Source organism: Pinus tabuliformis, chromosome 3_2, assembly GCF_031772625.1.
Source record: "Pinus tabuliformis cultivar Carrire ecotype Pingquan chromosome 3_2, CPIR1, whole genome shotgun sequence".
Lineage (NCBI taxonomy): Eukaryota > Viridiplantae > Streptophyta > Pinopsida > Pinales > Pinaceae > Pinus > Pinus tabuliformis.
Genome location: NC_142302.1, coordinates 397801254 through 397828741, shown reverse-complemented (window position 1 = coordinate 397828741; position 27488 = coordinate 397801254). Strand labels below are relative to the sequence as shown.

The window sequence follows — 27488 nt, the reverse complement described above, 5'->3', positions numbered from 1 at the left end:
TTTGGTAAGTTGAAATTTATCATGAACTTGTACAATATTGGATTGTTTTAATAATCTCAAAGTTTTAGATAAATTTTTGTGACACCCCAAATTCATTGTCCGCTATTCAATGCTATGAAGAGAACTATGTTTTACACCTATCTCTTAACTTTGAATTACTACACACCTTTCATTTTTCCTTATGCAACAAACATGCTTTGATCATATTCATACATTTAGTCTTTTTGTGGACAGACTGGTTTTTCATTCTAATCAAGTGGGTAAGGTAGATGACATACATAGAAATGTGAAACCTTGAAAACCATTTTCCACATGTGTTGCAGTGATAGATCTCATGCTGGATGCGATTAATTTGGGATTAGGGATTTTATTTTTACAAGAGAAATTCAGAAATGGGTTTCATATAACTCCCTTGCATGAATGGCTTGGAAATTTATTGCAAGGATGGGCATGGTTTACTCTTAGATTAACATTAATGAGTGGGATAACCTAGCTTGTAATGGAATTTGTGTGTGTTTCCTAGATAATGTCATTTTTGCTAGGAAAAATGGATTGTGTTTCAATTGGACTAAATTCATCAATGGCATAGAGCCTCCCTATGGGACTATTCTCACACGTGCTTCATGGATAACATGTTGCTTGATGCTCATTTATGCTACGGAAAAGGATTTGAAGAGTTCAGAGGATGATATTCTGTTAGAACCCTTTCTAGGCAAGAATTACTAAAATCATGGGTATCTCAATTCCAGCGAGAGGTTTTCTAAGGAAGATTATATATTATTGAAGTCAAATTCCAATTTGACTCTTTTAGCCAAGGTATGATTCTTTACTAGGACGACATTTTGCTGGTTCAATTCTCTTTTGTCCAAAGGAATGAAGAGGCCTCTAGAAGAATGATGATTTTCCTTGTGTGTGTGGAGATGATCAAGCAAATAATAGTTATACAACATTTACAAAGGATATGCTTAATAAAAAACAAAAAAACCCATCTACCACTCCATGTGTTTTCTAGGCTTTGGTTAGTTGTCATAGGAAAAATATGGCAAGGGCTAGGTTCTATGCTTTTCTCAAAATACTTACTTTGTCTTCTGGACCATTTCTTGTGGACACCTTGATTGGAATTTGATAAGGTAGACAATAATTAAAATACAAAGGTTTTTTTTGGTAGGAATACTCTTTATTTTTTAGGCAATATAGTCATTATCTCAAAGGAAATGGTATTTTGGCACTAGGCGGATTGGTCAACAAACTAATTGTTCACTAATTTGATGTAGACATAGTAATCATTATAAAAGTAAGGTGGCAAGTTTTGTTTTAATGTTTTACACCCATGAGCACATTTTCATAGTCTCTTCTTGCAGGACTTTGGTTCTAAAGAGGACAAGGTTTTATGTGGAGTATTTTATGGGCATGGCCCTTTTGACCATAAAGTTGCCAAGAAGGTGAGGGATTGACTACCATCAAAGCTGAGCAATCAATGGGAAGTAGATATTAATGATGATGACAACACTAAAGAGGCTAATAGCACTATGGGAAGCATGAATTAGGAGGAATCGCTATCAGTTACCATGGACGATGAATATGTAGATATGGAAGAGAGCGAGAAGTGCCCAAAAATATTTTTGACATTGGAAGAGTCATTTTTGAAAGCCTTCAAAGTGATGGATAAGGAGTTGAGGTTGCATCCTTCAATGGACTGCTTTAGTAGTGGAACTGCTACAGTAAATTTTGTGAAGTAGGTAAGGATTAATAATATCTATTGTAAGTAACATAGTACATAGAAACAACATATCTAATACTTGTGTTTTTATGATTCCATAAATACAATTCAGTCAACTCTTCCTATTTCCAATTATCGACATAAATTATTAAAACAAAGAAGTATATTTGTGGGCTAATTTATTACCTTTCTCTCCCATTATCCACTAGGTACAAGACTTGGTGATCGGTAATTTTGGAGACTTGAGCGCATTTATGGGCATGAGAGTTCAAGATAAATCATTTTATAGAGTGTAGTTAACCGTGGATTTGAAACTTAAACTCCCAATTAGATGTTCTTGTTTTCTCTCAAGCATAGTTGTATCCTCAAAATTTAGAACTAGTTAATAGGGAATACCTTATTTGTATCCATATGGATTTACCATCTATACAATAAAGTATGATCATACTCTTCAGTTTTATTCAAGGGGAGCTAAGAGGATTCAAAAATGCAAAGTCATAGTTTTTGCATTGCATGATGAGCTTGAGCTAGTTGTGGCTAGAGATTTCAGTGTTATCCATCTAAAGTAATTTCACCTGATCTTTGTGCTTGATGTCTCTTACCGCTAGTTAACTAAAAGAGATGAATTCATTGTTATGGCTACTGATGAGCACCAGTATTGTAGCAAGAATTCTACAACTCCTGCGGCTACCAACTTTAGTTCATCAACCTGGTGTTCATACAAACTTGGAGGTGATAGTATTGAATACGAAGTAGAAGCAATGGTCTAGTCTTGTCACTTTTCAACTAGGGAGATCAACCACTAGGTTTTTTCAAACCAGTCTTCTATTGACTAGAAGGAGTCTCACTACCAAATGTAAAAGGGAAAATTATCCTTAATGAAAAAATGGAATGTTGCCTACCCTAGGATATGAAAGACTGATTCAGAAGGTGCTATAAAGTGACATGAAATCATCTAGCTATTGTAGCGACTACAACCACCCTCCAAAATAAACCTAGCTATTGTAGCGACTACAACCACCCTCCAAAATTTTTCCTTAGCTTCGTTTTGGAGCCTCCCTACCAACCTTTCACAGCAACATGTCTTGCCTTGTCAAGTACGCAAGATTCAATGATTTCTTGTAGAATGATAGCCTGTCCATCAAATCTTGTTGCATCACCCTCATAGGTTGTTTCTCTGGACTTGGTCAAGCTATAGGCTGAGCAGCTCCCTTAAGAAATTGCGGAATTACAGAGAGGAACCAACCTTCCCTCAAGAAATTACACAATTCTATCTGGCAGTTTGTTGGGCTCCATAATTGCGCAAATCTGCCTGTCACTCTTCATTGAGAAAATTGCGTAATTCCTCCCACCAAGGTTGCTCAACCCAAAAATTGTGCAATTCTAGGTAGTAGTCAGCATCTCTGCCCAGAAATTACGCAATCCCTCTAGGAAGCTAGCCCATCTGCCTCCCAAAAATGGACATTTTTTCCCATCAGCTGAGCAGATTGTTGCATGTGCAATAGAGAAACCTCCTGCTAAGTGTCGATTCTCCTAGATTTGTGGCATGCATGTCACAACCTCGATTTTTATCGAAACTCATCAACCGAGCATTGCAGAACTCATTCCTCACATCGAACTTGTAGCTTTGACATCCCATATTACATTTAGGAGTCGTCGGGACATTCAGCTCAACTATTTTGGGTTAAGCTCACTTTTCATGTCTTGGGTTGCGTTTCTATCGCTTTTGTGTATCGCTTTGTGTGAGTGGTGTCTGCTTGATTTCAGTGAGTGCTTGCTATCGTTTGCATGTATATTAACTTGTATAAGCATCATTTCAGTTTTCATTTTCATCTCACTACTGTCGCATGCATGACATTGTTTTGCATGGAGGGTCACCGTTGCGGTGACACGTTTCACACACATGCATGCTTTCCCGTTTTCTGAATCCTGCACTTGCTATCTCCATGAATGATCATTCACTCTTGTTTTCACTCATCTTACCATGCATTTAGACTTCTCATGTTTTCAGTCACCCATCGGCTGGACTGGGTTGCCTTGGCCTAGACTGTGCCTTGCCCATCTAGCACTATGCATTTATGGAATCGAAGGGTATGCCTTCCCTCCATAAATTATGCAAGTGTGGCCAAGCACTGACCTTCAGGCTTCCATTGTACAATTCATGGAGGCAGTGTCCTGCTGGCCCTAGAAAATGCACAATGCATTTTGCTGGTTTCATGTCCCTGCTGACTGAAATTGCACATTGCACAGTTTCAGTCTTTAGTAGGCCAAGGTGGACTATGCATTATGTAGTTCCAATAGTCAGTCAACCTCCTCACAACCCAGACAGTGCCTTACGTAGTTTTGGCAATTAGTCTCCTGACCTTCGGGCAGAAATTGCGCAACCTTCACGTTCGATCACATAGGTATTTCGCAAGTCAGCCCTCAAGTCCTTTTTGGTTTTCACCTGACAAATTGCTTGCCATGAGTGTTGCTATGTCTCTAGGCATCATAGAAGTTCATATGTGTCTTAGTAGCAAAAGCAAAACAACTTCTAGGAGAGCAGAGTCCAAGACACTATTAAGAGCGCAACTAGGGATGCAGTTGGTCAAGTGTCTATGAACTTGCCTATCCACGAAGACATCAAGTTGTTCAAGGAAAAGGATATCATGATCAATGACAACGACATCACAGCGAGCAACACCATCAAAAACTATAGAAGGAAACACACCTGCATGGGATGAATGCAAGAGGAAGGTTGTTGACAACATAGAGGCAGAGCAAAGCTACAAGTTCAAAGCAAATCCACTCATGAAAAAATCAGGATTGGAGATTGAGGCTATGAGGTGACGGTGTGACATGAATATTGCGCGAAGGCAGGGAATAGAACAAAGAAGGAGTTACATGTGCTAAACTAGCATCTCAAGGAAGAACAAGAGCTTCATAGACAAGAGAATGAGTTGCAGCAGGAATATGTATAATAAGGGGTGCAACATGCACAAATAAATGAAATTGTGCCCATAAAAGTTATGGATCTAGCCTAGCACCTAGCATGGAGCAGACAAGATGATGTTAATTGCATGAAAGGGAGTTCAACATCATGCATGTCATTGTGTGCATGCATGCGATCCCACCCATTTGGCACACTCATTGGGGCAAAGACAAGAAGCAAGTCCAACTGGAACTGAACATATATTTTGACAAGGTGATGCGCATAGCCACCAGCACATTATTGGAGATCAACGCAAACACTATGCATCATCATGTTTTTGGTCTAGTCACTCCCAAGAAAACTATGCACATGCTATCAAACGAGTTGGATGGAGGAGCCATATTAGTGTACCCAGATGTAATGGAGGTAAGAGTTCGCCTCAGCAAGATGTCACCAGTGAGCTCACAGACACCATCAAGGATGAGCAAGCTTGGAATTAGTTCACCACCATCAAATGTCATAAGGATATTAAATAGTTGGTTTGACCACAACGGTCTGAGTGTTAGTGATGTCTTGCATGGCTTACTCAAGCCATTTTGTCTCACATGGGTACATGTTTAGATTGTATGTAACGTCTTGTCAAGTGGAAGTTCAAGTGTTGATAGTTGGATGTAACAATCATAGAGTAGAAAAAGAGTCATGAGGGTAGATGAGTTGTTATAGAGGGGAATTTCAAGGGTCACCCCACCATTTGTTGTAAATAGTCCCTCATAACTCACTGTATGGGCTTTTGGTCAGCCAAGATTCCGATAGGAGTATCTTAGAGAAAGCTTAAACAATATTGTAATGAGCCTTGGCTTCTCCTCTACGCAGAGCTAGTATATCTCTTTGGAGGAGTAGGCGGTTGTGACTGTAACGTTCCGCTATCGAAACTGGTGGTTGGAAATGGACTTATTGTATGACTAGAACTTACACTTCTTAATATAATAGAGCCAACATGTTTCATGCATATGTCATTTTGTATTCCAACTATCTTGTTTACTCTAAATGATATATGCATATGTTTTCTTATGCATGCATGTATGGACTATTCTGTATAAGTATGTATGAATCTTACTGAAATGTGTTGATTGGTTTAACCATCACTTTGGATTGTTAGCTAGCTTTCTTTCTAGTCTGTGATGCATCTTTGCTCATGTGTTCCCTTCCAAGCTGCATAATATTATAGGTTTCTAAGGGGTGCACTCACCTAACTCTCCATGTGTTAGAACTGTTCATGTACCTTTCTTGTCTTATTGTAGCTTTCACACCCTTGCTACTAATAGGGACATCTTACTTGCATTTGTGCAAAATCACAGTCAAGGCAGTGTTGTACGACCCACTATTGGGACACCTACACCAAATGACATGAGGTCTAATTGAGACTTCTTATCGAGGAGATCCCCTGAAGTTGGCGGGTCCAACATTGTCAACACTAGATTAACCTTGTTTATAACATTAAATTATCTAGATTAACTAAGCATGGAATATGATCTAAGAATTTTATGACTACTACATGCATGTGCTAATTTAGAAATTGCAAAAAGACACTGTTTTTTTTTATCTTTATTTTTATGAATGCAAATGCTACTTTTTACTTGTTCTTTGGCAGGGGAGACAGGTATGAAGGAAAAGGTATGGACTAGTTTCAAGGGTATGGAATCCAAGTGGAGGCCTAACCTAAGCTTATATGACCATTTCTTCTCAATTCGGGCTTAAAATAGGATGCTACAAGGTTTCTTGTAGTGCTACAGGATGTCCTAGTTCTACTACATGTTGTCGTGTTTTACTACAGGAAATCAGCCGAAAGGTTAGAACATGGTAGGAAAGGTAGAACTAAGTGTGGGAAAGGTGTCTAATGGGGAAATAAGGCATGGAAGAGGTGCATATTATCCAAGGCTCAGTAAAATGCTTCAAGATGGTTGGATTTTCTCAATGGAAATGACTACTTTGCTTACAAAAAAGAATTTAGATTTAGGGTTTGGTGGACCTAGGCAACATAAGTGTATATGACTAGGATGACGCAAATGAGATGATGTCTCCCTGCAAATTAGAAGTCCCTGCAAATTAGAAGCTCTTGCAAAAACATACACTATTTTCTTCATTTATGCACAAATTCATCTATACATGGAAAAGATGAGTTGAATAGAGGAACAGAGTTATTAATAGCTAATGGCCAAGTTTATGAATGTAAGTTCTTTTAAACCATAAAAAACTCAAGATATCAAAATGAAAATTGAAAATACTTCAAAGAAATTCAAATATAGTGATATATTCAACAAGAAACCCTAGACTATGCAGAAATCAAACAAGAAATCTATTTTTGGGTTGTGTGAATGGAACCCTCAAATCATGATCCCATAAGGGAGATGAGGTGAAATCCACTCTCACAATGTTTTTTGAAGTGTTTATTGTCACTATGACACCACTGATCTATGTATCCACAAATGGAAGAAAACTAATTAATCATCCAAATACTTGCATATTAACAAAACCAAAATCACTTCAGCAACTAACTATGAATGTAATCTAAGCATACATGTACAAAAAGAGAACCTTTGCTACTAAGGTTGGGCCCTAGCCTAAGATATTCAACCCTTTGAGTCAACTCAGTACTAGATCAAGGGAATGCTTCTCATTTCCATTAAAATATCAAAAATACATAAGAGTCATTAGTCACAATGTCTTAGCTCAAAAATGTCTCTTGTCTACAACAAAAAAAGTCAAATCCTAATGAGTCTCTAGGCCTTCTTATTTAAATAACCAAAGCTACCAACAACTTCCTTAAATTTAGGGAGGCTTGGCTCCCAACTCAAGATAAATTGTCTTCAACTATCACTGGCTTGGTTTCCAATGACCTCGATGGCTTGGCTACATGTAACTCTAAGCTAATGAGATCTGGTGGAGGAATATTCGAGTGAGTGAGGAATTAAGGAGGGATATCCAATCTCCTAAAATCCCTCTTTCTTGTATACTTCGAGTTCCTACATTTTAATTAGCCAAAATTGCTCTAAAACTTGCAATTAATCCACATCAGACCACAAGACATAACATGTCATCTTTACCCTTGTCACTAAGCAAAATATAGAAAAAAGTGTGAAGAAATGTGAGAAAAGTTGATATTAATAAGCTCGAGAGTGGTATTAAGGTCCATATAATTTACCCATTGATGAGCCTCATCATCACCCCATACTAAAAGTGTTGCTCATCCTCTAAGCAACTCAATCTATGTCCATGCCTTTGATTGCTTTGGTGGCTTCTCTAACATTTGAGGCTTCTGCTGTTGTGTCCTCCTCTTGTGGATAAAATCCTACATGCTTCTCTATTTCCTCTCAGTGCTTTCTTTTTTCTTCTTCCTTTCTTCCTTCTAACATACCCAAGAGTAATGGTGGATTGAGTTTCAAGCCAATCCAGGTTATTGTGAGTCTTCGCAATGCCATCTTATATAGTGGGGTTCTCTCCAGTGCATCCCTCATTATTTCAGGGGAGTGATACTCCTTGATCTTTAGGTAGTATGGTAAGGTACCCCATCTCCTTTGGCATGATTGTTGGCTTTCATTCCCTAGCAATCTCAAAGTGTCCTAAAAATGAGTGACTTCTTTCTCTTGTGTATATAGGTATCTTGGTGCAAGATGAGGATCATTGGCGATGAGGTTGTGGGTGCTAATGACAGCCATGGAATTGATTTGCTCTGCTCTGATGTAAAGAGGCTATGTTTCTTCTCTTTCCAATACTCTTTTTACTTCCTTAGCCCCAGCTTCCCCATGACTCATCCATGATGCCAAGGCCATCAGTTGTCAGTCCCCCAGCTTTGGATTGGGGTCCCACACATTCAAGTCAATTAAGGCCAAGTTATGTAACTAGAATTCAAATATCTTGGCCTTGTCCTCTAGGGTGCTTTGGTCACAAAGCTCAATGAAATTCCTATAGTCTTGGAAAGGCATAGTCCCTCGTTGTGCTAGGGTTTTTATCTGAAACTCCAGCCATTGCTCTTTTAGGTACAAGGAATATGATTTTTCTGGCATCCTACATTGAAGTGCCTCCAAAGAAAGACTTTCCATAGCGGCCAATTGGCTCTCTTTTTTCTATACTTGCCTCCTCATCCATGTGTTCTCAACCGCTAGTTTAGATTTCATCACTCTTTCCTTGTTTCTTATCTCACTCAACTCTCTGCCCATCTCTACTAGCTTCTCTTCCATATGGCCCACATCCTCTACACTTTTGGATTTAGAAATTTGCATTCAATGATGTGTCCTTTCTTTCTCCTTCTCAAGCTCAAAGAATAGAGGGATGGAAATGTTTTGTGGTATTACTTTTCCTCCCTCAATGAATATGTAATAGGAGCTAAGATTGGGTTGTGGGCTAGGTTCTTGCAGCTCTTGGGATTCTCCCTTTACTGTCTTTGGAGTATCTATCTCCCCCTGTGCTTGTGTCGTTGCTTCCTTTCCTTTCCTTTGTCCCTACTATCCTTCCTACTCCTCTTTCTGTTTTTCTTATAGTTTTGATAGAGTTTCCTGTAGGACTCTCTATGATTCTTGTAACAGGATTTTCAAATTTTGAAAGGGGGTCAAATGTTCTTTAATTTTCTTTGCTGAGGTTGACCTTGTGACAGGTCTCCTAACATAGGTGATTGGTGACCTTGGGGAAGCCTATTTTGATGTGCCCTCTTCACCTTTCATTCATGGGGAGATTACCTTTTCTTGTCCTCTTGGTGAGTCTTAATGATTATAGGAGTCTTGGTAGGTGTTTGAGGTCCCCCTTGTCTTATCTTGGTGCTCCTCCTCGTTTTTAAGTATAGGGGAGTATTTCTTTGCCTCTTTCCTGTTAATTTTATGGGTGTACGTAGAGCAGTCAAGGCAACAACTACCTCATTCTTTGTGGGTTTAGGAGACACTCTTGGGTATTCCTCCACTTCCTTGCGATGTATTTCAGGACATTATTAATCCTTTTGTGCTTCTCCCTTACTGTCCTTCTCTTCCTCTATTTAGTTTATCTCTACCTCCTTTTCTTCCTCTCGCTCATCCTCTTATTCTCCATGTTTCTCTTCTTTAGGCTCTTCTGCCTCTTCTCCCTCTCTTCTTCCTATTCTTCTTTTGGTTCTTATTCCTTTTCTTCAGGTTCTTCTTTCTCTCCTTCTCTTGGCTCATGCTCAATTTCTTGAATTACATCTTCTAAGTTCATGTCTGCAAATGTGGACCACATAATAGGGATTCTTAAATGGCTGACGACATCTTCCAGTATGAGCTTGATCATTCCATGATGTGCTAGTTGCTGATGCTTTCCTTCTTGTACCTTGATGCTCATGTCTATTATTCATTGCAATAAGAAGTAGGGAACACTAAGTATTCTCTGAGGGGGTAACTCTTGTCCAAATCTCGGCTCATGGAGGAGTATAAACTGGTAACCATAGACTATACTAATCCTTCCCTCACAAGAATTATACTTGAGAATGTGACAACATACTTCATCCCAAGGGTATGGAATGATCTCGCTTCTAATCCAATTTTTGTCTTCAATTGGTTCCTCATCTTCCTAGAAAAATTTCTACTTGGCATAAGTGTTGTTACCTGTATCCTATTTTCTCCATTGTAGACCTAGAGGAAGTGTTGTGATTTTGCTAATGCTTTTAGGGGTGATTTTTACTGACAATCCTCTCACTACAATAGTGGCACTGACTCTATCTTGAGGTATGAATGACATTGAAAATTACCTGGATACATCAGCATAATATCCTCTAAGTATCTTGAATAATCCCAACCATTGATGCCTTCTATATATCTCTACCACAAGAGGATGGAGATGTATTCTAGTTGTTCTAGTGGGTTCCCCTCCATTGAAAGCCCATGTCATATTCTCTCTTTGTCGATATGATTTTATGAATTTTAGTGGCTATATACTAATAGATTTACCAGGTGAATGAGGATTTATAGTTTAGGAGGGTCATGACTACAATTCTCCCTTTACTTCACACAATTTTGTCTATCTCTATGCACACTCTAATTACTAGAAAGAAATGAAAAGGTCTTTTCCTTTCCTCTTTACAAATGAAATAACAATGGATATGGGCACCTATTTTTCATTGAAATGCCTTGGTTGAGGAGAATTATTGAGTAGTTGGACCCTATGCACCCCCTTGTATAATTTTTTCCAATTCTCATTGTTTCCTATATTTTTCTCGCGTTTCCTGTAGGTGGCAACTGTAGGATGGTTGGCACTAGCTTTCCTCACTGTTTCCTGTAGTTGTCTTGTGTTTCTTGTAGGTGCTTATTGTAGAATGGTAGAGAGTAACTTTCTCCTTCAATTTCTCCTCCAGGTAGTCCCAGCTCTCAAATTCTCGAAATCAATGATGGTTTGCATGAAAGTTAGGGAATATTTATATTTATGGTTGATTTCATTGAGTGATGCGCTGGATGGCTGGGTACTTAATTTCTCCTTTTGGACAGTTGTCCCACTATTAGTTATCATGGAACCCTTCCTCATAATCATCACCTGCTCCTGTATAACGTAACTCGACCACCATTCTGATTGATTTCCTTTGATGTGACCTTGCCACATCTTTAGCTAACTAGAACTTAACTTTTTGTTATTAGGTTGAAGGTGGCCAAGTTAACTAGCCACCTTCAGCTTATAAAATCAACATTTTCATATTCCTATAGTTCTAATCATATTCTTATGGAGGAGAGAGTGTGGATGAGGTGCCATAAATGTGGCTTCATTTTCTTTGTTAATGCATGCTGGAGGGTTGCTCTACTATGCTGCTTCTAGTTCAGGTACATCTTCTCTTCTGCTCTCATTTTGTTGATTTTATCTACTGATAGGTTGTCTTCTTGTTGTGATGTGTAGGTGTTGGACTCTTCTATTGTTGTTGAGCTTTGGATAGGTGCCATAGTTCCTGTAGGTGTGATGTTATTCCTCCTTTGCATGGGTGCTGAAGGATGAGCCTAAAGACAATTATTGTTTCAATATAGGCTACTACATGGTTTCTTGTAGTATAACAGGAAATGTTGTAGCTGCATCTTTTTTTTTAATTTTCTTTCCTTTGCTTGAAGGGTGAATTGTTGTTGAAATAGGAGTGAAAGGGGTGGAAATGGGGAGATGGAGTGGTAGGTGAGGTAGGCTACTAGTGGTATGGCCCTTTGACATTTCTTTATTTCCTCTCTTTTTCCTTTCTGTTTTTATATATATTTTTCTTCTTCTAAGTGGATTTCTTGATGGACACCGATGGTGACATGGTCATGAAATGGTGTTGGTTGAGATGTGGTGAAGTCAATGGCCTCCTTCCTCAACCCAAAATAGGCCTACATCATGATTTTTCAATCGGAATTTCATTCTTGTATATTTTCAAGACTTTCTATAGTACTATGGGAAACTCCTATAGTAAATACAGGAAATCCTCTAGAAGTCACAAAATTGCTTGAAAATTGGATTTTTTATGGTTGGAGATGAGTATGTATGAATGAAACATGGTTGTCACTGAGGATATGAAATGAATGAAGGAAAAATGTGGTTTTCAATCGCTTGATACCCTTTGAACTTGTTGTCCATTATTTTCATGAAAATGTGCCAAAAACCAGAACTATTATGAGTGGGCAGGTTATAGGTCCTGCCCATTGCTTTTTTGTGTATTTTTTTGTTCTCTCTCTCTTTTTTTGAAAGATAATCAGGTTGCATCAAATGAAGTTTTCATCCTAGTTTCCTACCCTAGGCGCCTCAAGGGAGGTTTTCACCCAAGGGTATTTTATGTTTTTTTGTTTTTCACTCTTGGGCTATCTCAAGGAGGTTTTCAACCCAAAAGTGGGCCTGAAGTTCCTCATGGAGGTTTTCACCTAGGTCTCTTATTGTTTCTTTCTTTTTTTCTTTTTCTTTTTTTCAAAGATTCAACAAACTTCAAGAATTTGGTGAGGTGGAAGTCGAGACTCCTTCAATCACCATCACTGCCTTATTGATACTATTGATGAACTTCTCCTTTGACAAAGGATTTTTTTAGGATTTCAATCTATACCCATTGACAAGCAAGGGGATACCTTCTCCATCAATGGTTCTTATCTGAACAACCCCATTGTCATGACACTTTTTTATCACATATGGGCCCATCCATTTGGTCATCAACTTGCCTTTGAAATCCTTGAACCTAGATTCATACAACAGAGCCCAATCACCTTCTTGAAACAATTTGTCTTTGATATTTTTGTCTTGCTAGACCTTTCTTTGTACTTGACTCAGTTCTTTGTGCAAGAGGGCATGCATCTTGAATTCATCTAACCCATTGAGCTAGAGCAACCTCTCTTGCTATGCCCTTGTAACATCCAGATCCAACTGTGCTTCCATTCTTAAAGTCTTGTACTGAAACTCAATGGAGAGCAGAGCCTTATTCCCATAGACCAAATCATGAGCAGTGAAGCCAATGGTTGTCTTCCAAGTTGTATTGTAGGCCCAAGTGGCCTCCATTATTCCGTCAGCCCAATCCTTCCTATTGCTTCTCACCACCTTTATCAGAATGCTTTATTGGTAACTTCTACTTGTCCATTGGCATGAGGGGTAAGGAGTGGACTTGTTGTGCTTGATCTAATGCTGGCTTAACAAATTCCCAATCATGTGTGAGGTGAATTGAGTGCCCTGATCAGTGACTAGCTCTCTATGGTATCCAAACTTGTAAAACACATTCTCCTTCAAGAACTCAACCACTTTCTATTTTGTGGCTACCTTGAAATCCTTGGTTTCAGCCCACTTTGTCAAGTAGTTAGTGCACACAATGATGCACCTTTTCTATCCTGATGGTGGATTAGTGGGCCCAATGAAATCCATGCCCAACTTGTCAAATGGATCAAAAGTCAATTTATTTTTCAAAGGTACTTCATCCATGGGAGTAGGTTTCCCCATTATTTGGCACCGGTCACATTGACTTGTATATCTTCTTGCATCTTGTTGGAGAGTGGGCCAACAATAGCGAGCTTGTAGTACCTCGAAGGTTGTCCTTTTGGCTTAAAAGTGACCTACACAAGGCCCATCATGATAGCCTAGAAGGATGTCAAAAAAATCCTCCTCACTGACACATCTTCTTAGAATTTGATCTGGGCGTAGCTTGAAGATATTGTCCCTAATCCAAGTGACTGGGATTCTTTTCCTTATAATTCATCTCTTTTCCTTGGAGGAAAGATTTGAAGGGAACTGTGCAGGTACTAAGTAGTTGTGTATGTCAACAAACCATGGAGAGAGAACTGAAATGGTGAATAATTTATCATTTGGAAGTTGGTCATAAACCATTCCTTCCTCACCTGTAGGCAAAGACATTCTAGACAAAAAATATGCAACTACATTTTCTCTACCAGGTTTATCAATGATAGTTAAATCAAAATGTTTTAACAAAAGAAACCATCTAATAATTCACATCACGTTTCTTCATCAAATATTTAATATCAGCATGGTCAGTATGTATAAAGGTCTAGTAACAATGATGTAATGTCTAAATTTATTCAAGGAATGGACAATAGCTAGGAGCTCTTTTTCAATCATAGTGTAGTTCAACTAAGCTTTGGATAATTTTTTGTTGATGTATTAAATGGCATAAGGTAGCTTGTCATATATTTGGCCCAGAGATGGTCCTATAGATTTGTTAGAGGCATCAACATGGATGTCGAAAGGAAGAGTCCAATTTGGGCTTCAGAGTATAGGTGCATTAGTCAACTTGTCCTTTAGGGTTTTTAGGACCTCTTGGCAGCTTTCTGACTATAAAAAATTTGAGTCATTTTCCAATAGTCCAAACAAAGGTGAGGCTACCTTGCTGAAGTATTTTATGAATATCCTATAATATCCAACTAAACCTGATAAACTTTTGACATCCTTCAGCTTCTTAGGAGTAGGGGCCCTCTTTAAGATAACTATCTTATTTGGGTCTACCTGCAGTCCTTCTTGGGATATTGAGTGACCTAGAATAGTCCTTGAAGCCATCAAGAACTCACACTTCTGAGGAATAAGGGATAAGTTCATTTCAATGCATTTGTTTAATTATTTTACCAAGTTAGAGAGAGCCTCTAGGATATCACACCCATAGGGGGTGAAATCATCCATATAAATTTCTGCAGAGTCATGGACTAGCTATGCAAATATGCTCAGGAGTACCCTCTGAAAAGTGGCAAGGGCATTGCATAACCCAAAAGGAAGTACCCTATAAGAAAAGGTACCCCAGGGGTAGGTGAAGGTGGTTTTATCCTGGTCCTCTAGGCTGGTATGAATCTTATTTTAACCAGTGAATCCGTCCAGGAAGGAGAATAATTTCCTTCCTGCCAGACAATCTAATACTTGGTCAATGAAAAGTAGAGGGAAATGGTCATTTTTTGTGGCCTTGTTTAGCTCTCTATAGTCCATACAAATTCTCCACTTCCAATTTTTATTTGGATCCAAAACCAGAGGAGACACCCACTCGCTATCTAAGATGGGCTAAATGAACCCTGCATCCAACAACTTTTTCTTCTCTGACTATATCCTTGAGGGATGGGTTCATTCTCCACTGAGGTTGGTGCACTGACTTGCAACCTTCCTTGATTCAAATGTGGACAATACACACAGAAGGGTGTGCTCCCTTCATTTCCTTGTAAATCCAGGCAAAGGCATCCTGATGGTTTCTTAGCATGTCACATAACTCCTCTTTTTGATGTTCAAAGAGAGGGGTTGATTTTTAATGTTATTTTTGGGCTGTGAGTAGGACTTGAGTCAGCTAGGAACAAATCAGTCCAAGGGTTATCTTCAACTTTCTACACTAACTCCTTAAGGGACATGTTGTTGGGGGGCTCATTCTGGAGGATTTTCTCAATCAGGGCATCTTCATCAGGTTTCCCCCCTCCTATAGTAACATTTAGGGTACAGATTGGGGAAGAGTATACTTTAACTTCCTCCTCCTCTTATAAACATAAAGGTAAGTCATGCTCCAGAGATGGTTGAGCATGATGGTACACAACCAATTTTTTGGAAAAATGCATATTTTTAATCGCCATATTCCCAGCCTTGCAACTCATGTAAGACTCGATAGTGGCTAACCAAGGCCTTCCAAGGATGAGCTGATAACCATTGAACTTGGTCTTAGGTATAGAACGAAGAAGTCAACAAGGTATTTGCAGGAATCAATGGAGACCATCACATCCTCAACAACTCCCTCAGGAGGTACTATGGACCTGTCTGCAAGCTGTAAGAATATTGTGGTCTTTCTTAATGATCCTTGGAGATTCAATTTAAGCATAGTCTCCTTAGTCATCACATTGATGACAACCACAAGATCGATCAAGGTATGCGGAACAATGATGCCATCGATGTGTACATCTACCACAACAATTCTAGGATCTAGATACTTTGGTCAAATCACCCACCCCAACATTAAGTCAGACATTTATCCAATGGCATTAATGGTATGGGTGCCTTTCCTTCTCCCAGGATGTTTGAAACATTTATCCTTGATTAACTTGTTGTGATGGGGACATCCATGATAGCTTGGAGTAGCGAGATTTTAACACATAGGTTTTTCAATTCACCCATAGGTTTAGTCTCTTCTAGGTTGTGCTGGAAAAGATGGATTAATCTTTGAGGAAAAGGAGGTGGGTTTTCTTGAGGGACACTCTCCTACTTTTCCTCTTTAAGATCCTCTTGTGGAGATGGTGGTTGATTATCTAGAATCACTCTTCCATACCTGAGGTTAATTTCTTGAATTTCCATAGCATGGGCAGGATAAGATGCTTCTCCACTGTAGACTTATTGTGCTTATCTATTTTTTAGGTTTGGGTTTGGTTGAGTAGGCATTTGAGGTTGCTTAGGTGGAACAGGGTGTACGAGTTATGGTTGAGATGGAGGTGGAGGTAGTAATGTTCGAGCTTGGTTTTATGGGGACCTCCACCCTTGGGATGGTGCATTCCACTGAGGCTGTGGAGGATCATATGGCTAAAATGGTTGGTTGACAAGTTTGGAATGGTATTGAGGTGCAAAAGACTAGGGAGAAGGTGTGGGCCATGAAGGATGAGTAGGAGGGCACCAAGGGGGAATGGATGTATTCTGGTTAGGGTTGTAATATGAATAGGATGCCCCTTGCATGCCTTGCTAGTATGGTCGAGGTCCTTGAGGCCTCCTTTGGTTGATATAACAGAGTTTTTCATTCGCCCCTTTGGTTCCCTGATACACAACTTTAATCTAGGTAGAGAAGGGAACTTGTTTATAGAGTGGTTTTCCACATAGACCAAGCCAATTTCTATAATATTCAATGGAAATTCATTCCTTGGGTGCCTCCTAGTACATCTAAGGTAGAAGACGGATAAGGCTCTTTTTGATTCCTCATGCTTCCTCTTGATCTGCATGGTGTCCATTTGGAGAGCAAGGGTATGAAACATTTCATTGTTGAAGTCTCCCAGCATGTTCCCAATTTCACTTTAAATGGATGTGTTGGAGGAGGATGAATTGGCCAAAGCGTGACTAGCCCTACCCTTCTTTGTAGTTGCTCTAGAATGATTTTTGAAAATTGTATTGATATCATCATAGGGTAACTGATAGTGTCCCCTCCTAACAACACGTTTAAAGTTTCTAGGAGATATTCCCTGATCCATCTAAGAAGAACTAGCTTAAGTGATTCAGGATCAAGGGTGTACCCAACCCTTTTGTAGTTGAGTTGGAACCTTTCCTCACAGTCTTCTAAAGATTCAACATGTTCGAAGGTCATTCTAAAAATTTCCTCTTTGGTATCTTTGGACCTACAGTAGTCCCTATACTTATTGTTGAAGGCTTGTTGCATCTGAGCCCAGGTGGTGATGTTGTCCCCAAGTAAACTGATGAACCAGCGCAAGGTTACATAGTTGAGAGTCGATGGGAACAATTTCAACTTCTAGTCATCAGAGGTGTAATCATAAATTCTGCATATGACAACAAATTCAAACAAAAACGTATGTGAGTCCTTTGAGGTTAGGGCGTGGAAGTGAGGAAGGGTGGAGGGGCTTATGTTTTTCACCCTAACATCCCCATTACTTTCTTTGATGGGAAAAGTACCCTTAGCTCTATTCTCAGCTCCTTCTCTATCTCCAATCCCATTTCTATTTTCAACAATGGTGTAGGTCAGTGGAATAGTCTCTTCCTCTTTCCGAATAGGCTCTTCAAAGATCTCTAGTTGTTCACCTAATGGGTCCTCTAGCTCATAGCCACCAAAGAAGAGGGAAGGTTTCATGTTTGATGTGGTGGTGGTATTTGGATAATTTTTCCCTAAGTTGTCTCTACTCATACAAGGCATGTAAGGATTTTGTTTTCTTTTCTTTAGGTTTTTTTTTTCAGAACAACTTGCAGAATTGGAAAGAAAGAATAAGATTGAAACTATTTGTTGAATGGAACTATTTGCAGAATTAAAAAGAAAGAAGAAATCACATCTAGTTAGACACCTCCCTGACAACGACGCCAAAAAGTGATGAGCACCAGTATTGCAGCAAGAATGTTGCAACTCCTGGGGCTACCAACTTTACTTCATCAACCCGAGCTTCATGCAAACTTGGAGGTGAAAGTGTTGTATACACAGTAGATGCAATGGTCTACTCTTGTCACTTTTCAACTGGGGTGATTGACCACTAGGGTTTTTCAAACCACTATTCTATTGAATAGAAGGATTCTGACTACTGAATGGAAAAGGGAAACTTATTCTCAATGAAAAAAGGGAATGTTGCCTACTCTAGGAAATGAAAGACTTAATTGGAAGGTTCTATAAAGTGACATGAAATCATCGAGCTAAACATCTACACATTTTTCTTGCAAAATAAAACTAGCTTAACCTTGTTTATAATATTTAATGATCTAGACTAACTGAGCATGGAATCTAATCTGATCTAAGAATTTTATGACGCTGCATGCATGTGCTAATTTAGAAATTATAGAAAGAGCCTTTTTTTGATGTTTAGTTTTATGACTGCAAATGCTAATTTTCACTTGTTCTTTGGCAGGGGAGATAGGTATGAAGGAAAGGGTATGGACTAGTTTCAAGGGTATGGAAGTCAAGTAGAGGCCTAACCTAATCTTAATTGACCATTTCTACTCAATTCAGGCTTAAAACAGGTTGCTACAGGATGTCCTAGTTCTACTACAGGTTGCCCTGTTTTACTACAGGAAACAGGATGAAAGTTTAGAAGATGGTAAGAAAGGTAGAATGAAGGGTGGGAAAGGTGTTTGATGGGGAAATAAGGCATGGAGGAGGTGCATACTATCCAAGGCTCAGTCAAATGGTTTAAGATGGTTGGATTTGCTCAATGGAAATAACCACTTTGCTTACAAAACAAGAATCTAGATTTAGGGTTTGGTGGACCTTGGTAGCATAGGTGGATAGGACTTAGATGAGGTGAATGAGATGAGGTCTCCTTGCAAATTAGAAGCTCTTGTAAAAACATACACTCTTTTCTTCATTTGTGCATAAATTCATTTATACATGGAAAAGATGAGTTGAATGGAGGAAAACAAAGTTATTAATAGCTAATGGCTAAGTTTATGAATGGAAGTGATTTTAAACCATAACAAACTCAAGAGATCAAAATGACAATTGCAAATACTTCTAAGAAATTCAAAGATAGTGATCTATTCAACAATAAACCCTAGATTATGTAGTAATCAAACAAGAAATCTATTTTTGGGTTGTGTGAATGGAACCCTCAAATCATGATCCCATAAGGGTGATGAGGTGAAAGCCATTATCACAAGATTTTCTGAAGTGTTTACTGTCACTATGACACCACTGATCTATCTATCCACAAATGGAAGAATGCTAATTAATCATCCAAATACTTGTAGCTTAACAAACCAAAATCAATTTAGCAGCTAACTATGAATGTAATATAAGCATGCATGCACAAAAGAGAGAGCCTCTGCTGCTAGGGTTGGGACCTAACCCAAGAGCTTCAACCCTTTGAGTCATCTCAGTACTGGATCAAGGGAATGGCTCTCATTTTCATTAAAATATCAAAACTACATAAGAGTCATCAGTCACAGTGTATTAGCTTGAAAATGACTCTTGGCTTGGCTTCCAACTCGATATCAACTGGTCTTCAATTGTCACTGGCTTGGCTACCAATGACCTCGATGGGTTGCCTGCTTGTAACTTCGATTTGATGAGATATGGTGGAGGAATCTTCAAGTGAGTGGGGAGTTAAGGAGGGATATCCAATCTCCTAAAATCCTTATTTCTTGTCTACTTCGAGTTCTTGCACTTTAATTAGCCAAAATTGCTCCAAAACCCATAATTAATGCACATTAGACCACTAGACATTACATCTCATGTTTACGCTTCTCACTAAGAAAAATATAACAAAACATGTAAAGAAATGTGATAGCAATTGATTTTAATAAGCTCGAGAGTGGAATTAAGGTCCATATAATTTACCCATTAATGAGCCTCATTAGCTACATATGGGGTATGCTAAGATTATGATCACAAATTTATTAATAACATTTATCTTGTTTGTCCAATTTAAATGTCCTTAGAAAATAGGTATTTGATACTTACAATTTTTTCATAGGACTGAGTTGTATTGTCTAATAATGACGTTGTGGAAATTGTCACATGGACACCTTCTCAAATAACTAGAACCAAATATTTGGTGAAGCATGATGTTCAAGCATGGAGGTTAAAATATCCAACTTCCAACGTGGATGACTGTGGAGTGGTCTATCTTTCCTCAATAATTATCTACCATTTGAGAAAAAATATAAAACTCCAGTGTCACAGGACCCTAGTAGTCAAGCACTACTACAAGAGATCACTTCAGTGTCAGCTATAGATTCATGAAAATATTTGGACAAGGACACAAAAGTATTAAGTGATACAAATGTCCCTATATTATAGCATGCAAACACAGACAAGAATGCTAATGATCTAAATAATGCATCTCAAAATTTCAACACAGTCAAGAACTCCAAGTAACAGAAGGGTGCATAAAGAAAACAATCCTAGAGAAAAAATTTCAGTGTATTTAAACTAGTGATGATGAGGAATGGTATGCTCTTGATGGTGTTACAAGGGTGAAATATCTTCTTAATATTTACCGATTCTTGACAATAGATAAAAAGGTTGTAGTACTGAGGAAGTGGATTTGAATCATATCAGATAAATATCATGTTTATGAGCCTCAATGGGCTCAAAGTGTTAATTTTTTAGTCATGTGTCCAACTTATTTTTGTTGGACTCAGATGGTATATTATAAAAGAATTTATTGTGAACAATGTCTTTGAAAAAAATAAGTTGAAAAAATAATGACATAACCTTTTGATTACTTGAGGTTCCGCATTGTTTTGGATTAAGATGAAGGAGTAACGGAGTAGGGAGTGCATGAATATGTTATTTCACTGCATGGACAAGTGGGTTTCAGATACACGCTTCTAAAATTTCTGGTTATCCAGATCCTAGAAATTGTTGTTGCTCTATCTTGACTAGTGTATTCAAAACATGTTATCCTGCTAGCTTGACTAGGATGAAAATACTAAATTCAAACTCATAGAAATTTTGTTCTATTTTATAGGAAAATATTTTAAGGTAGTTTCTCATTGGTAAGTATTTTTTGTGTAGAAAAATTTGTCAGACAATCTATGCCATAATTTTGGAGCTTCAACTTTTCTTTTGTTTGGGATTGTCACTTTAGCTATAGGTGTATTTAAATACTGCTTCTTGTAGTAAGTTGTTTGAACTTTAAAAGACTAGATGGTCCAACAAGCTTCAAGTTTTCTCTTCAGCGTATATTTTTATTTTCTCCGTGTATGTAATCATTTCTAATGTATATTAACTTTCTTAAAATGTATTTGACATAAGTAGTTTCTTTGTTATTTCAACCATTTATGTATTTTTCTTTCTGCATGTGCTTTGCTTCTCTATCGTTTGGTGAAGAATGATTACTCTTCTCAATATCATGACACAACCTTTCAATTACTTTAGGTTCTGTGTTGTTCTGAATTACGATTAAGGAGAAATGGATAAAGGAATGCTTGAATATGTTATTTCACTGCATGGACAAGTGGGTTTTGGATACAAGCTACGAAACTTAATGGCTATCCTGATCCTAGAAATGGTTGTTTCTCTATCTTGGCTAGTATATTCAAATCATGTTCTCCTACTATTTTGATGAGGATGCAAATACATAATTCAAACTCATAGAAATATTGTTGTCTTTTATAGGAAAATATTTTAGGTTAGTTTCTCATTGATAAGATTTTTTTGGTTAGAGAATTTTGTGAGGTAGTCTATGTCATAATTTTGGAGCTTCAACTTTTCTTTTGCTTGGGGTTATCACTTTAGTTATAGGTTTATTTAAATATTGATTCTTGTAGTAAGTAGTTTGAAATTTAAAAGACTAGATGATCCAACATGCTCCAAGTTCGCTCTTCAACCCATATTTTTATTTTCTCCATGTATGTAAGCATTTTTATTGTGTACCAACTTTCTAAAAATGTAGTGGACAAAAGAAGCTGCCTTTTTATTTCAACCACTTGTATCTATTTATTTTTGTTTGTGCTTTGCTTCTCTATGGTTTTGGTGAAGAATTATTACTCTTCTCAATATCATGACACAACCTTTTTATTGCTTCAGGTTTTATGTTGTTTTGAACTACGATTAAGGAGTAACGGTGTAAGGAATGCCTGAATATGTTATTTCATTACATGGACAAGTGAGTTTGAAATACAAGCTAGTGAACTTTATGGTTGTCCTAGTCCTAGAAATAGTTGTTTCTCTATCTTGACTAGTAGATTCAAAACATGTTATCCTACTAGCTTGACAAGCATGCAAATAATGAATTCAAACTCATAGAAATAGTGGTGTCTTTTATAGGAAAATAATTTAGGGTAGTTACTCATTGGTAAGAATTTTTTGGTCGGAAAATTTTATCAAGTAGTCTATGCTATAATTTTGGAGCTTCAACTTTTCTTTTGTTTGGCATTGTCACTTTAATTATATGTGTATATAAATATTTCTTCTTGTGGTAAGTTGTTTGAACTTTAAAATACTAGACGGTCCAACAAGCTTCAAGTTTGCTCTTCAACTCATATTTTTATTTTCTCCATGTATGTAATCATTTCTAATGTATATCAAGTTTCTAAAAATGTATTTGACAGAAGTAGTTTCTTTGTTATTTCAACCATTTGTATCTTTTTCTTTCTACTTCTTCTTTTCTTCTCTATGGTTTGGTGAAGAATGATTACTCTTCTCGATATCATGCACTATACTAGGATATCTAGTCACCTAATCGGGGTCATGTAGAGCGGGTTTATCATCCATGTATGCATATGGAATTAAGATGGATAAATACTAGCAAGTGAGAAAGGTTAAATGGGGCCTAATGATGCAACATCTTCTTAGTACAAGAGTTCTGACTAAAGGCAATGGGTGGGCTTTCACTTTCTATTCTCCATAAAGAGAGTAAAACCAAGTATGATATTTGTATCAACACACTTATTTAAAATGTAAAGCACAATTCAAATGTCCTTTTACCTCGATATATTTTACAATTTAAACCACAACGAAAGACTCGAGTTCTAGTGTATAGTCTATGCAAAATACTAGGGTGTAATTCCTTTCCATTATCATGTTAGTCTCTTAGCATCATTTTTAAAGTGTACACAACATTTTAAGAACTCAAAATTTATTTTCATATTTTATTATATTCAGTTGAAATTTTTTAAGAATGTTTAAATAGACTTGAGTTTTCTATTCCAATTAATTGTCGATTTGTTGGTAGTTTTCGGATCCATTGTGTTAAAAAAACAACAAAAAATAGATAGATCAAGAATGCATATTTTGTATATACACGAAGTTCCATAATCTCCCATTTGGTGATCTTATTGAAATAGGAGAAAGAGGTGTCAATCTCAGTGGTGTCCTAAAGCAATGAATACAACTTGCCCATGCTTTATATCAAGATTATAATATTTATCTTTTGGATGATCCTTTCAGTAGTTTTGATGCTCATACTCTTAATACCTTTTTTAAGGTTAATATAGTCATTTCCTTTTGATATAAAATGTTTCAAAATTAATATGTATGTGGTACTTATTTTTTGCGTTGCACTTTTATATAGAAAATCATGCAGTTATAAATTGAGAGGTGTCCATTCTCTAGTGCCCATATGGGGCTAATTAAAAAAAAAATATTGTTGCAAGTTGAGTGTTGGTAAAAATATTACAACTTTCCTTTCTTCATGTCGAATACTTTCCAAGGCTTAATAGGAGTCACTTCTTTCAAACAATGTAAAGACTTTTATTCTAAATGAGTATAAAGGAATTTTCTATGTTGCCTTACCTTCCTTTCATCAAATAGAAGGCTTCATTGTGAAAGAGAGAAAATATGGAGAGGGTAATATACAAACATACACTCATATGATCATCTCCCCAATCTAAAAAATATACTCCTAGGATCTCTCAGTGCAATAATATTGCAATTTGATGAACTGCAAATCTTTATTATGAATTTTGTATTTTTAGTAGTCTGATCTCTTGAAAGCTTCCTATTTTCGTATTTTCTTATTGTGTAAGATTTGATTTAGGGTTTTGATGTAGCATTGTTTTTCATATTTTGATTTATTTATTTTAAATTTAATCAAACTAATTGATATTTGAAATGTGTACTTGAATTGGTGATGCCAACTCTATGTAGAATGATCATGCATGGATTATCGTATGAAAAGCAGGAAATATTGAAAACAAGCATAACACAAATGTTTCTAAGCTAACTATTCTATTCAGTGAGGCACGATGTCATATGGAAAAGCTTGAGTGGTATAAAGAGTGTTGTGAGAAGGAATATGGCATCACATGTTATGATTCTTTCAAGAAACATGAGAATAAGGATAACATGCTTGCACAACCTCTCGATAGTGCCCATTATTGTTGAAAATGTAAGGGAAACAACAACTATGTTCAAGATGGAATACCCACTCATCATAAATTCTTTCAGAAATTAATGGAAGGTAAAGAAGAAACTCATAGTAAGAGGTCAAAAGACTCTCACAAATCTTGCATCACTCACTTAGGACTCTTGATTTCAAGCACAAGTAGAAGGGGTTTGAAAAAAATAGAAAACATCAAATGAGGTCAACACCAAGATCTAGAAAGATGATGGGTTTAAAACTCATTATTGTTGGAACTTTGGAAACAAATTAAAGTGAATATGGAAAACCTTGAACACAAAATTAACCCATAAACCAATCAATCAATTTCAATTAGAGTCATCCGCTACATCTTTGCAAACCATGCAAATCAATGTACACCTAACCAGTGTGCCACAATTGAACCAAAATTGAATATCACAACTACAATAAGTTACAAATTATCATTATAAATTGATTTTAATTTTCTTATATTGAAAGGTATATTATAACAACTAAACTATTATATAACCAGCTCATGGGCCCAAGTAAACCTATTGTAATGTTAAATTAATTTATTTCTTGTTGTTCGAGGCAGTAATTTATGTAAATCACATAACATATCACATATTTTTTCATCTATGCTATTCTTCTCTAGGATACCTCCTTACGGCATTTCATTTGCAACATGTGGTGCAATTTCTAGTTTTACAACCATTTTTTAATTAAATTTAAAATGGAAAAGGTTATCATTACTTTTGAGATATATCTAAACCCTCTATCCTCACAAATACTAAAACAATTCCCATAGAAATTAAACCAAGGTTTTAATAAAATAATAAAATTAAAATACTTTTATATATAAAGATGTGAAATTTATATAATATAAATAATATTATTAAAACCCAACATAGATCCATCTTAACTAAAGATCCAAGCAGTGGGAGAAAGAAAATTGAATAACAATAATAGATAAAAGATAGTGCAAGACTGTTTTAAGATTTTCATTGTTGTATTTTCTTTGACACGATTGATCCAAAATATATGTTTAATATTTTGCAACCAATTGAGTTTTTTTTAATTTAGATACTTTCTTAAACACAACATAATTGCATCAAATTTAAGAGAGAGTGAGGGAAGGAGATAGTGACAAAGCTGAAGAGAAGAGAGAGAGAGAGAGAGAGAGAGAGAGAGAGAGAGAGAGAGAGAGAGAGAGAGAGAGAGAGAGAGAGAGAGAGAGAGAGAGAGGGAGAGAGGGAGAGAGAGGAAGAGAGAGGAAGGAAGAGAGAGAGAGGAGGGGAGAGAGAGATGAGAGAGGGAGGTAGGAGAGATAGGGAGAGGGAGGAAAGAAGAGAGAGAGGAGGGGAGAGACTAAAGAGAGAGGGAGACAGAGGGAGGAAAGGACAAATAAATACAGAGATAGAAGTGGAGATAGAGAGGGACTCACAAGGGAGAGATGGGGAGAGAGAGAAGCATAGAGAGGAGAGATGGGGAGAGACGGGGAAGAGAGAAAGAGGGAGACATAGATATGAAGGGGAGAAAGAGGAGGAGAGAGGGAGGGATATGATGGTAGAGTTTGACAGGGGAGAGAGAGAGAGAGAGAGAGAGAGAGAGAGAGAGAGAGAGAGAGAGTGATGGGGGGAGAGATAGAGGGAGTTGGAAGAGAATAATAGAGGGAGGAAGGAAAAAAGAGGGGACTCAATATGTATGTATGTATATGTGTGTGTGTGTATATATATATATATATATATATATATATATATATATAGAGAGAGAGAGAGAGAGATAGAGAGAGAGCATGTTTGGGGGGTGAGATACAGAGAGGGAATAAGAAAGAGAGACATAAATAAAAATATAAATATAACATAACCAACCTAGATCCATCACAATAGATCTATCAAGCATTGAGAGGGATAAAATCTCTTAAGATTCAAACATTTCCTTAAGTTTTGCACTTAAAAAAGAGGTTTGTACCTCAAGAGATTTGATCCCTCTCGGTGCTTGATAGATCTAGGGTTAAGATGGATATAGGCTAGTATATATAAATGATAAATAAATTTTAAATATAGAGTTTAAATAAATTATTTTTTTAACAAATTATTTTTAATTATTTATAAAATTAAAATGAAATATTTGAATGTAGATTTTCACAATTATTCATATTATAGATAGATTTTTGGAGCGAAGTTGTGTAAGATGGGTAGACACTCTACCCATATTCAACAAAAAAATATTTTTTTGGAATGATTATGGGATAGAGCTAAGGAAAAAAATATAAAAATGGACAAGATTAAGAAGAGAGATAAAATCTTCAATTAGTTGTAGGCGATAATAATAATAACAAAATTTGGCCAAAACTAGTTGGTTATTATTATTATTATTATTATTAATTTAAATAGTGTAGTATAAAGAAGTTAAAGGAAGGAGACAAGTAAATAATAAGAACTAAACCAATAAATTGATTTAAATGAAAGAAATTATAATAAATTGCTTTTGGAAAAGTAAGCTCTTAAAATTAAAAAAAAATGATAAATTAAAATAAAGAAAGTAAAAGGGGAGAGAAGTTGAATAATAACAAATAAATTAATACATTGGTTTAAATGAAAATAAATATAAATTAGTGTAGACTAGACTAAGGGTGGATATTAACTAAATATTAAAGGTGGTTTGAAAAGTATATATATGTTTAGGATAAAAAGAAACAAAACAATGAGAATAATGGAAATAAAGGAAGGGAAATTTATAAAGAACTAGCATTGGAAATGGGAATGGGAATAAATAGAGAAATTTAAAAGGAGAGAAAGGGGTTGGAAGATCTATGGAGGAGGGTGAAAGTATGACAAAATTGGAAAACAACAGGGTTTTGTAATAAAGCACCTAGTATGGATGATAAGAAAAGGGATATAGGAATAAAATGAAAATTTGAGGAAACATGTAGAGAAAGTCAAGGGAAGAGAAAAATAGAGATATA

The 27488-nt window shown here is 36.8% G+C and overlaps 1 pseudogene; it reads left to right on the top strand.

Moving 5' to 3' along the window:
• LOC149181077 (putative protein phosphatase 2C 66) overlaps positions 1 to 20762 on the top strand; it is a 41036-nt pseudogene extending 20274 nt beyond the window's left edge.
• The last annotated feature ends 6726 nt before the right edge of the window (positions 20763 to 27488 follow it).